This window comes from Heterodontus francisci, chromosome 45 (genome assembly GCF_036365525.1).
Source record: "Heterodontus francisci isolate sHetFra1 chromosome 45, sHetFra1.hap1, whole genome shotgun sequence".
In the NCBI taxonomy this organism is placed as follows: domain Eukaryota; kingdom Metazoa; phylum Chordata; class Chondrichthyes; order Heterodontiformes; family Heterodontidae; genus Heterodontus; species Heterodontus francisci.
Genome location: NC_090415.1, coordinates 7667977 through 7680261, shown reverse-complemented (window position 1 = coordinate 7680261; position 12285 = coordinate 7667977).

Sequence of the window (12285 nt, the reverse complement as noted above, 5' to 3'; positions counted from 1 at the left end):
CTGTGGAAATCCACACACATCAGTCAGCCATTTTAGGTTCATTTTCAGTGGCCATTTTATGTTACCACAACACGAGGACATTTATCGCTGTCTATCCCAAACCATCTCTCTTTGTAGTCTATTTGTGTTCTCCTCACAGCTTATTGTCCCACCTAACCTAGTATCTCTCTCCTTTGCTCCGTCTCACTCACGCACTCTCCCCCCTCTCTCTCCCCCCCATTTCTCTCTCACCCCATTTCTCTCTCCCCCCCCCTCCCCCTGCAATCTCTCTTTAAGTGTCCTGTTATCACATCCTTTATTATAGATTCGAGCATTTTCCCAATGACTGATGTTAGACGAACAGGTCTTTAGTTCCCCATTTTCTCTCTCCTTCCTTTTGTAAATAGTGGGGTTACATTTGCTACCTTCTAATCTGCCTCTCTCACACTGCCTCTGTCCCTCGCTATCTGTCTTACCCCCCTCTCTCTCTCGCTATCTCTCCCTCTCTGTCTTTTTCTCTCTCTCTCGCTCTATCGCTCCCTCTCTCTCTCTCTACCTCTGTCCATGTCTCAATTTGTGCCTCCCTCACACCATCTCTCCCTCTCTCTCTGTCTCTCTCTAGCTCTCTGTCTGCCTCTCTATGTCTGTCTCTCTGTGTCTCCTTCTCTCTCTGTGCCTCTCTCACTCTCTATCTGTCTCTCCCCCAGCTCTCCCTCTCTGTCTCTCCCTCTCTCTCTTTCTCAACCTCTGTCCATGTCTCAATTTGTGCCTCCCTCACACCATCGCTCCCTCTCTCTCTGTCTTTCTCTATCTCTCTCTCTGCCTCTCTCTCTCTGCCTCTCTCTCTCTGCCTCTCTCTCTCTGCCTCTCTCTCTCTCTGCCTCTCTCTCTTCTGCCTCTCCCTCTCTATCTCTCCCTCTCTCTCTCTCGCTGCCTCTGTCCACGTCTCAGTTTGTGTCTCCCCCACAGCATCTCTCCCTCCCTCTCTCCCTCCCTCTCTCCCTCCCTCTCTCTCTCCCTCTCTCTCGCTCTTTCTCCCTCTCTGTCTCTGTCTCAGAGTAACAGCTCAGATGATTAACCTCTTTATCCATGTGTTATGAACACGGGACTTTGTCTCTCTCCCATTTTCTAGGATGTTGCCAGGACTGGAGAATTGTAGCTATGAGGATAGGCAGGGGTTGTTGTCCTTGGAACAGAGAAGGCTGAGGGGAGATCTGATTGAAATGTCCAAAATGTTGAGGGTCCTGGATGGAGTGGAGCTGAAGGGCAGAGAACCATAGCAGAAAGGTCAGTGACGAGGGAGCATAGATTTAAAGTGATTGGTAGAAAAATTAGAGGGGAGTTGAGGAAAATCTTTTTCACCCAGAGGGTCGCAATGGTCTGGAACTCACTGCCTGAAAGGGTAGTTGAGGCAGAGACCCTCAACTCATTCAGAAGGAGTCTGGATAGGCACCTCAAGTGCGGTAAGCTGCAGAGCTCGGACCAAATGCTAGAAGGTGGGATGAGAATAGGTTGATCGTTTTTCGGCTGGCACAGAGAGAATGGGCCAAGTGGCCACTTTCTGTGCCTTAAAATTTCTATGTTGCCCTCGCCAACTCTATTTTACCCTCTGTTACCCTGTGAATCTCAGTCTCTCCCTCTCTGTTACCCTCTGAATCCCTGTCTCTCCCTCTCTGTTACCCTCTGAATCCCAGTCTCTCCCTCTCTGTTACCCTCTGAATTCCAGTCTCTCCCTCTCTGTTACCCTGTGAATCCCAGACTCTCCCTCTCTGTTACCTTCTGAATCCCAGTCTCTCCCTCTCTCCTTCCCTCTGAATCCCAGTCTCTCCCTCTCCGTTACCCTCTGAATCCCAGTCTCTCCCTCTCTGTTACCTGACCAGAGCTTTATAAATGTTCAGCGCACCCTCTCGGCTTTTGTACTCACTGTATACAGTGTAAATTGTGGTATTCCCCAGGGGTTTTGATTAGGACCACTGATCTTATTGATATATGAATGACTTAGACTTGGGTTTACAGGGCATAACTTCAACATTGTGCCATTTGCAATGTAATAAACAGTGAAGGGAATAGGAGTAGACTTCAGGAGGATAGAGGCAGTCTGGTGAAATGGTCAGACACATAGCAGGTTAACTTCAATGCTGAGAAATGTAAAATGATGCATTTTGGAAGGAAGGCTGAGGAGAAGCGATATAAACTAAATGGTACAATGTTAAAATGGGTGCAGGGACAGAGAGATCTGGGATTTCATTTGTGACACTTTTTACATCTAAAAGATTCAATTTGGGGCTTGCAATCTCTAAGTTGAATTGAGCTTCATCCTGAAAAGTGTTAGCAAACGTGTTGGGAAATGTGTCAAAAGCTGTTTCCATTCAGACATTCCTGCATTGTGGAAGTGTGAGCTGTCTTTGCAGAGACAGGAAATAGAGTTGTTTGAATGGACCTGCAGGTTTTAGTTGATGCAATAAGGTGAGAATTTGAATTGTGTCCCTTGCAGATACACAGAATTGAAGGTATTTACACAACACCACATGAAGTAGTTTACCAATGTCTGACAAACTTCAAAGACTTCAAACACATGGAAGAAGAGGAGAAGGGAACAATATACAAAACCTGAGACAGTCAGACAACAGCAGCAGGAAAATGAATCTGTTTTTATGGGTTTTAATTTGAAGGCCTGAGCTGATGATTGAAAAAGCCGGAGTTCAAATCCCACACAGGGCTGTTGTGAATTTGAATTCTATTTTTTCTTTCAAAAAACATAAATCTGGAGTTAAAAAGCCTCGAGGTTGGAATGATTCACTCCTGTCTACTAGTGCAAAGCCCGTGTGTGTCTCAGTTTTGCTGTATTTATTAATGATTTAAGATGATGTGGTAGAATGCAACATACCCAAGTTTACCAATGACACAAAAATAGGCAGCATTGTAAGCAGTGTAGCTGGAAGCATCAAATTACAAAGAGATATTAATATCTTAAATAAATGGGCAAATCTGTGGTAGTTAGATTTCCATGTCAGTAAAAAAGACCAGAACAGAGTACTTTATAAATGGTGAAAAGATAGAAACACTGGAGGTTGAAAGAGACTTTGGGGGGTCCATGTCCATTTGAGTGCAGTGTAGATTTACCAGAATGATAACTGGACTCCAAGGGTTAAATTACGAGGTGATATTACACAAACTAGGGATTTATTGCCTGGAATTTAGGAGGATCAAGGTGATTTGTTCAAAGATGTTGAGATATTAAGGGGAACTGATGGGGTAGTTTGGGAGAAACTATTTCAGCAGCTTGGGAACATAGGAACAGGAGTAGGCCATTCAGCCCATCGAGCCTGCTCTGCCATTCAATACGATCATGGCTGATCATCCACTTCAATGCCTTTTTCCCAGACTGAGCTTCCACAGCCCACTGGAGCAGAGAATTCCAAAGATTCACAACCCTCTGAGCAAAGACATTTCTCCCCATCTCTGACCTCAGTGGCTTCCCCCTGATTTTGAAATTGTGTCCCCTGGTTCTAGACTCCCGAACCAAAGGAGACATCTTACCTGCATCTAACCTGTCTATCCCTTTAAGTATTTAGTATGTTTCAATAAGATCACCTCTCATTCTTCTAAAGTCCAATGAGTATAGGCCCAACCTGTTCAACCATTCCTCATAAGACAACCCCTTCATCCCAGGAATCAGCCGAGTGAACCTTCTCTGAACTGGTTCCAATGCATCCAGGCCTGACCATTTATCCACTTTCAAAGTTGCCAAACACCTTAATATTTCCCTCTCACTCTGTTTATCCCATCCAATATTTCACACTCCTCCTCTTTAACTACAATATCTGCATCGTTCCCCCTCTTTTATAAAGAGGGAGACAAAGTATTCATTAAGAACCATGCCCACATCTCCCACCTCCATACACACATTCCCTTTTTGGTCCCTAATACTCTATCCTTATTTATCCTCTTGCTCTTCATGTATTTATAAAACATCTTTGTGATTTCTTTGATTTAATGGTAATATTATTTTCCGGCCATTTCTTTGCTCTCCTAATTTGCTTTTTCATTTCACCCTTGAACTTTCTACACTCCTCTCAGCTTTCTGTTGTATTGAGCTCTCGGTATCTGACATCAGCTTCCCTCTTGTGCCTTATCGTACCCGGTTTGATCCTTGACATCCAAGGGGCTCTAGATTTGGGAGTACCACCCTGTTTGTCTTTGTGTGAATATATTTGATATCAACCCTCAGTAACTCTCACTGCTCTGACACTGATTGACCTTCAAGTAGCTGTTTCCAGTCCACTTTGCTAAAATCCCCCATCCCTGGATCCACCATCCCCTCTGCTCCCTACAAAGGACTCTCACATCCTTCTGAAAGTGTGGTCACCAGAATTGGATGCACTGTTCTGGTCGTGGCCTAACCAGAGGTTTATAAACATACAGCATAACCTTCATGCTTTTGTACTCAAAATCTCTATTTATGAAGCCCAAGATCCCATATGCTTTGCTGACTACTTTCTCAATATGTCCTGCCACCTTCAAAGATGTATGTACATGTATCCCCAGGTCTCTCTGTCCCTGCACACTCCCTAGAACTGGGCCATTATGTCTGTATTCCCTCTCCCTATCCTTTCTGCCCATCTCACATTTCCCTGTATTAAATTCCTTCTGCCACTTGTCTGCCCATTCTGCTCACCTATCGATGTCCTGTTGTAGTCGATTGATGTCATCAACACTGTTTACATCTCCTCCAAGTTTGTTATCTCCCCCTCTATCTCCCTCTTCACCTCTATCTCCCTCTTCACCTCTATCTCCCTCTTCACCTCTATCTCCCTCAACCCCCTCTATCTCCCTCAACCCCCTCTATCTCCCTCAACCCCCTCTATCTCCCTCAACCCCCTCTATCTCCCTCTCCCCCTCTATCTCCCTCTCCCCCTCTATCTCCCTCTTCCCCTCTATGTCCCTCTCCCCACTCTATCTCCCTATCCCCCCTCTATCTCTCTCTCCCCCCTCTATCTCTCTCTCCCCCCTCTATCTCTCGCTCCCCCCTCTATCTCTCTCTACCCCCTCTATCTCTCTCTACCCCCTCTATCTCTCGCTCCCCCCTCTATCTCTCTCTACCCCCTCTATCTCTCTCAACCCACTCTATCGCTCTCTCCCCCCTGTTTCTCTCTCCCCCCTGTTTCTCTCTCCCCCCTGTTTCTCTCTCCCCCCACTGTCTCTCTCTCCCCCCACTGTCTCTCTCTCCCCCCACTATCTCTCTCTCCGAGCTCTATCTCTCTCTCCGCCCTCTATCTCTCTCTCCCCCCTCTATCTCTCTCTCACCCCTCTATCTCTCTCTCCCCCGTCCAGCTCTCTCTCCCCCGTCCAGCTCTCTCTCCCCCCTCCAGCTCTCTCTCCCCCCTCTATCTCTCTCTCCCCCCACTGTCTCTCTCTCCCACCATTATCTCTCTCTCCCACCATTATCTCTCTCTCCCACCACTATCTCTCTCCCCCCACTATCTCTCTCTCCCCCTCTGTCTCTCTCTCCCCACTCTGTCTCTCTCTCCCCGCTCTATCTCTCTCTCCCCGCTCTATCTCTCTCTCTCCCCCTCTATCTCTCTCTCTCCCCCTCTATCTCTCTCTCTCCCCCTCTATATCTCTTCCCCCTCTCTGTCCCTCCATCTGTCTTTCCCTCCCTGTCACTCCATCTCTCTCCTGCTCTCTCTGTCTCTCACTTTGTCCCTCCATCTGTCTTTCCCTCCCTAACTCTCCCTCTCTCTCTTTCTATCTCTGTCTCTGCCACTCCCTCTGTCTCCCTCTCTGTCCCTCCATCTGTCTTTCCCTCTCTGTCTCTCCCTCTCTCTCCTTCTATCTCTCTCTCTCTCTGTCTCTCCATCTGTCTTTCCCTCCCTATCCCTCCCTCTCTCTAATCCCATCTCTGCCTCTCTCTCTCTCTGTCTTTCCATCTGTCTTTCCCTCCCTGTCACTCCATCTCTCTCCTTCTATCTCTGTCTCTCACTCTCTGTCTCCATCTGTCCTTCCCTCCCTGTTACTCCAGCTCTCTCCTTCCATCTCTGCGTCTCTCTCTCTCTCTGTCTCTCCATCTGTCTTTCCCTCTCTGGTTGACTAACAGGAAGCAGAGAGTGGGGATAAATGAGTGCTATTCTGGCTGGCAATCAGTCACGAGTGGTGTGCCTCAGGGATCGGTGTTGGGACCACAATTATTTACAATTTATATCGATGATTTGGAGTTGGGGACCACGTGTAGGTTGTTAAAGTTTGCAGATGACACTAAGATGAGTGGCAGAGCAAAGTGTGCAGATGACTGTGAAACTTTGCAGAGGAACATAGATACATTGAGTGAGTGGGCAAAGGTCTGGCAGATGGAATACAATGTTAATAAATGTGAAGTTATTCATTTCGGTAGGAGTAACAGTAAAAAGGATTATTACTTGAATGGTAAAAAGTTGCAGCATGCTGCTATGCAGAGGGACCTGGGTGTCCTTGTGCATGAATCGCAAAAGGTTGGTCTGCAGGTACAGCAAGTAATTAGGAAGGCAAATGGAATTTTGTCCTTCATTGCGAAAGGGATTGAGTTTAAAAGCAGAGCGGTTATGTTGCAGCTGTATAAGGTACTGGTGAGGCCGCACCTGGAGTACTGTGTGCAGTTTTGGTCTCCTTACTTGAGAAAGGATGTACTGGCACTGGAGAGGGTGCAGAGGAGGTTCACTAGGTTGATTCCGGAGTTGAGGGGGTTGGCTTATGAGGAGAGACTGAGTAGATTGGGATTATATTCATTGGAATTCAGAAGAATGAGGGGGGATCTTATAGAAACTGAAATTGAAATATTATAGAAATTGAAATATTCTTCTGTCACTCTCTGTCCCTTGGGCAGTCTGTTTGTGTGTGTGTCTGTGCATGTCGGTCTCTGTGTCTGTGTGTCTGTGCATGTCGGTCTGTGTGTGTGGTTCTCTGTGTGTGGGTGTGTGTGTCTTAGCCTGTTTCTCTCTCCTCTCTCAGAACCTCAGTAAAACTCCACATACATCAATTTGCTATTTTAATTTGGCTGCTTTTGGTGATACCACAACTGCAGAGGGTGCACTTCCTTCTGCAGGCTGGTAGGAAACCCATATCCCGCTCTTTAACAGCATATTCTGTCTGCTTTGTATACTAAATTGATTAATCCCTAATAATTGATCAAATCTGACATTGATTACTGTTTGAAAGTCTCCAGGTTTACTTTCCTCCCAGGGCTGATTAAAAGTTCGAGTTTCCCTCAGTGTGTTGGAAATATCAAACCCTGATCCCACACCCAGTAAAGTATTTTACATGATGGGACGCTGCAAATGTTGTTATACTCAGTGCGCACGGTACCTTCATGTTGTAATAAGATGTTATAATCTCTATTCAGATAACTCTCATGCCACAGGGGCAAAATTTCACTGGGTCAACATTCTGACCAAACACTAAAACATTACAGAAAGCGAAGCTCACAAATTCAACACAAGTTTCCTTTTCTGTGTCTCGCTGGTCTGTTCTGATTTTCTGTTGGGTGACATCAGCCTAGATTTTGTGTTCAGACCTGAACCCACAAACGTATAACTCAGAGGCAGGATTATTACCCACTGAGCTACAGCTGGCTCCAATGTTCCCAGAAAATTTAGTTGTTGTGCACGGCAAGTTTTTTTTGTCCCACGTGCAGTCCCTTTAAATTTTTAAGAATCTTCGAAGACGTGTGTTATTTATCAGGGAACAGGACCTGCGTGGCACCTTCCAGGCTGCTGCACACAGCTTTGCAGGGACACTGACCGACACTCTCCATCCCAATCTCTTCCTCTCTGGTAATCTCTCCCCATTGCGATCCTTCCCTCTCTCTGTTATTCCCTCTCTATATCTATCCCTGTCTTTCTCACTGTTACTCTCTCCATCTGGATGGAGGAGGAGAAAGAGAGGCATATACAGAGGCAGCTTTACTCGGTATCTAACCCCACACTGTACCTGTCCTGCGAGTGTTTTATAGAACAGAGAGGACAGAGATTTGCTCTGTAGATAACTCCATTCTGTACTTGGCTTGGCAGCATTTGAAGGGACAGTTTAGACGGAGCTTTACTCTGTATCCCTGGAATTTTGAAGTGTCAGGGGTGTTTAGTTTAGTTTAATTTAGAGATTCAGCACTGAAACAGGCCCTTCGGCCCACCGGGTCTGTGCCGACCATCAACCACCCATTTCTACTAATCCTACACTAATTCCATATTCCTACCACATCCCCACCTGTCCCCATATTTCCCTACCACCTACCTATACTAGGGGCAATTGCTAATGGCCAATTTACCGATCAACCTGCAAGTCTTTGGCATGTGGAAGGAAACCGGAGCACCCGGAGGAAACCCACGCAGACACAGGGAGAACTTGCAAACTCCACACAGGCAGTACCCAGAATTGAACCCGGGTCGCTGGAGCTGTGAGGCTGCGGTGCTAACCACTGCGCCACTGTGCTGGGTGAATTGATCAAAGTTTACAAGACAATACTGGAAAGTGATGGGGTAGATAGAGAGAAACTCTTCTCACTGGTTGGAGGAGTCTCGGACGAGGGGCACAGTCGAAAAATCGAACATTAGTCGAAGACCCTTTCAAGGGTGAAATTTATTAACACTTCTACGCACAAAGGATGGTGGAATTTTGGAATTGTCTTCCACAAATGACCCCTCCCTATCTCTGCAATCTCCTCCAGCTCCACAATCCACCAATATCTGCCATCCTCTAATTCTGGTCTCTTGAACATCCCCAATTTGAATCGTTCCAGCATTGGTGGCCGTGCCTTCAAGCTGCCAAGGCCCTAACTCTGGAATTCCTTTCCCAAACCTCACCGTCTCACTAACTCTCTTTCCTCTTTGAGGATTCTCCCTCAAACCAACCTCTGACCAAGTTTTTGGTTATCTGGTCTAATATCTCCTGAAGTGACTCGGTGTCAAATTTTTATTTTCTTGATTCATTTGTTGGATGTGTGTGTTAGTGGCCAGGACAGCATTTATTGCCCATTCACAATTGCCCTTGAGAAGGTGGTGTTGAGCCTCCTTCTTGAACCGCTGCAGTCCATGTGGGGTAGGTACACCCACAGTGCTGTTAGGAAGGGAGATCCAGGATTTTGACCCAGTCACAGTGAAGGAGCAGCGATATAGTTCCAAGTCAGGATGGTGAGTGACTTAAGGGAAACTTGCAGGTGGTGGTGTTCCCATACGTGTTTCCTGTTTGTTTGCTCTCTCTCCCCCTCCTTCTTTCTAGACCTCCCTGTCCTCCTGTCCCTCTGTGTTATGAGAACCTAAGAACAGAAGGAAGTGGGTGCAGGAACAGAGAGACCTGGAGATGTCTGTGCACAAATTGAAGGTGGCAGAGCTAGTTGAGAAAGTGGTTAAAAGGCATATGGGATCCTCGGCTTTGTAAATAGAGGCTTAGAGTATAAAAGCAAGGAGGTTATGATGAAGCTTTATAAAACACTGCTTCATCCTCAACTAGTATTGTGTCCAATTCTGGACACCGTACTTTCGGAAGGATGTGGGGGCTTTAGAGAGGATGCAGAAAAGACTCACGAGCAAGGTTCCAGGGATGAGGGACTTCAGTTACCTGGATAGATTGGAGAAACTGGTGTTGTTCTCCATAGAGAAGAGAAACTTGAGATGAGATTTGATAGAGGTGTTCAAAATCATGAGGGGTCCTGACAGAGTAGATGTAGGAGTAGGAATGCAGCACATAGGACATTCCAGACCCATTTCTGTTCAGTGTTTACTTAAACAAGTGAATTGACCATTTAATATTTTTAACTTACTTAACCCTTGTGTTCCCACAAAGATCAAGCGAGCAAATTCAACAGTGGTCACTTTGACTTCATCCCATCGTGTCTTATGTACATTCTGACAGGATAGCAGGTATAACTGTAGTCATAAAATTCAGCTGAAAATTGATCAGTTACATTGTTATTTCAGTCCATATTTACAGTACACACGGTACCTTACTGTTGTAATAAAGTCATATAGTGTCTATTCATCCCACTGGGGCAAAATGCCACTGGCTCAACATTCTCACCAAATACTAAAGCATTCCACAATGCAAGACTCACAAATTCAACACAAGTTTCCTTTTCTGAGTCTCGCTGGTCTGTTCTGATTCTCTGAGGGATTACTGATGCTTATCCTCCACATGAGCAGTCGTCCTAATCCCGTGTGCCTGTCCTGCTCCCAAACCCGGCATCCGCTTACATTAAGGCAAGTGATACAGGAGCGTCTCAGTGACTGAGGCAGGTGAGTCTTGAGGCTGAGCCGGGCACAGCCGGGTTAATCCGACACTCCAGGGAATGTTTAAACGGAGCTTTACTCTGTATCGAAGATATGCTGTACCTTCTCTGAGAGTGTGCGATGAGGCAGTGTAGACGAGGTGAGTTATTCCTTACCCATTTTAAACATGGAGAAGTGAATATCCAAGAGATTGTTTTAAATGTGATGAGGGTTTCTGCCTCTACCACCCTTTCAGGCAGTGAGTTCCAGACACCCACCAGCCACTGGGTAAAGAAACTATTGTTGTGTTTCGTTCTGTTAAGTTTGATGTCAATGTTTCCCCAGGATGTTGACGCTGGGGGATTCAGCGATGGGATAATGCTTTGAATGCCAAGGGGAGGTGGTTGGATTCTCTCTTGTTGCAGATGGTCATTGCCTGGCACTTGTGTGACGTGAATGTTACTTGTCACTGGTCGGCCCAAACCTGAATGTTGTCCGGGTCTTGGTGCATGTGGCTCTGGATTGCTTCATTATCTGAGGCAAAATACTGTGGATGCTGGAAATCTGGAAAGCATCGAGCTGAATCACTAACTCTGTTTCTCTCTCCACAGATGCTGCTTGACCTGCTCAGTATTTAAAGCACTTTCTGCTGGGATCTCAGCTGAAGATGGCTGGGCTGAGGTCACTACCCTGATAAACTCCTGCAGTGATGTCCTGGGACTGAGATGATTGACTTCCAACAACCACAACCATCTTCCTTTGTGCTCGGTATGATTCCAACCAGTGGAGAGATTTCCCCCGATTCCCACTGACTTCAGTTTTACTCTGGCTCCTCGATGTCACACTCGGTCAAACGCTGCCTTGATGTTAAGGTCAGTCTCTCTTCCCAGTAGCAGACAGGAGTGAATCGTTCCCTTTGACCCGTTGTACACTGAACAAGCTGTGCTTCTTCACAGCCTGATCCAGGACTGTACACGGCCCATTAATGTAGCCCATCAAACACTCCCAGAGCAGGTTCAGCACAGCTTAGGAACAGAGTACAGTTCATTCAACATTCTCTCTCTGTCTCTCCCTCCTGCTATCTCTGACATTAGGAGAGAGACAGAGGGAGAGAGGGTTAGATATGAAGGCAGAGAGAGGGCTGTAGAGAGGGACAAATTTGGAGAGAGAGAGGTTGTTGAGGTGGATGAAAAGGATAATGTAAGATATATTAATTTGATGTAATCCTTCACTGCTGTGGACACAAACATATAAGAGATAGATATGGAGAGAAAAAAACATCGGGAGAGGGGGAAATGTAGATGAAGTTGGGGCCCAGGCGGATACTTTTGATGATCCAGAAGGAATAGCCTCCATTTTAAACATCCAGCAAGCTATTCCACTGTGGGAGCCATCACACCCAAACAGACATAGACACACACACAAACACACAGAAACACCCACACAATGATATTGGTTGTGCAAATTTGATGCTGGCTTATTGGTTAATTTTTAAATCTGTGATTGATAGATTCTTGTTAACCAAAGGTATTAAGAGATAAGGGGCAAAGGCAGGATATATGGTATAAGTTACATCACAGATCAGCCAAGATCTCATTTGATGCCGGAACAGGGCTGTGTGGTTGAATTGCATCTTCCTCTTCCAATATCCCCTGTGAAGTATCCTTCTATCTCTTTTAGTCACCCTGTCAGTCCATGTCTCTCTGTTTCTCTTTTTCTGTCTCTCTCTCTCTGTCTGTCTCTATCGGACAGTGTAGAGTGAGATTCACTCTGTATCCACCCCATGATGTTCCTGCCCTGGGAGTGTGTGATGGGACAGTGTAGAGGGAAATTTACTCTGTGTCAAACCCAACATTGTGTTTGGCTTGGGAATATTTAATGGGACAGTGTAGCTGGAGCTTTACTCTGTATCCCTGGAATTTTGAAGGCTCAGGTGTGATTTGATGATTGTTTTCAAGATAATAAGGGAAACTGATAGGGTGGACAGAGAGTAACAATTCCCACTGGCTGCAGAGTCTAGAACATGGGGGCATAGTCTAAAAATATAAACCTAGTCTAAAAACCTTTCAGGAGT